At 54.3% G+C, this 276-nt stretch overlaps 1 protein-coding gene across 1 annotated transcript in view; it reads right to left on the bottom strand.

Annotated features, from left to right (window-relative positions):
• The window catches only part of MYO1D (myosin ID), a gene marked incomplete at both ends in the record, with an annotated part of 10,519 nt that overhangs the window by 6,817 nt on the left and 3,426 nt on the right, over nucleotides 1–276 (bottom strand). The gene's annotated exons all lie outside the window — the stretch shown is intronic.

Here is a 276-nt window from a genome sequence, read left to right as displayed (position 1 = left end):
CGCCTCCCCCACTGCCCCACTGCAGAGGATTTAGGCCTCGTTCCCACAGGCAGCACCATTCACAGTCATTAGTACCACTAAAGGCAGCGACTCGCATTCAAACGTTGCAACGCCAAGCAGCTTCATGAAAAATAAAATTTCAGGGGTGTTTACTCAGAACCTGCAGCTGGAGCAGATAAAAATCGCGGTTAACAGGGAAAGCAAGGCTCCCCGATGGCTGGGGCAGAGACATCGGCTGCGCTGGAGCTCAAGGGCACTTCAGGGGAGGCACAACTG

The sequence above is a fragment of the Apaloderma vittatum genome, unplaced genomic scaffold (assembly GCF_000703405.1).
Source record: "Apaloderma vittatum isolate BGI_N311 unplaced genomic scaffold, ASM70340v1 scaffold38919, whole genome shotgun sequence".
NCBI lineage: Eukaryota > Metazoa > Chordata > Aves > Trogoniformes > Trogonidae > Apaloderma > Apaloderma vittatum.
This window is presented reverse-complemented; position numbering and strand designations above follow the sequence as displayed.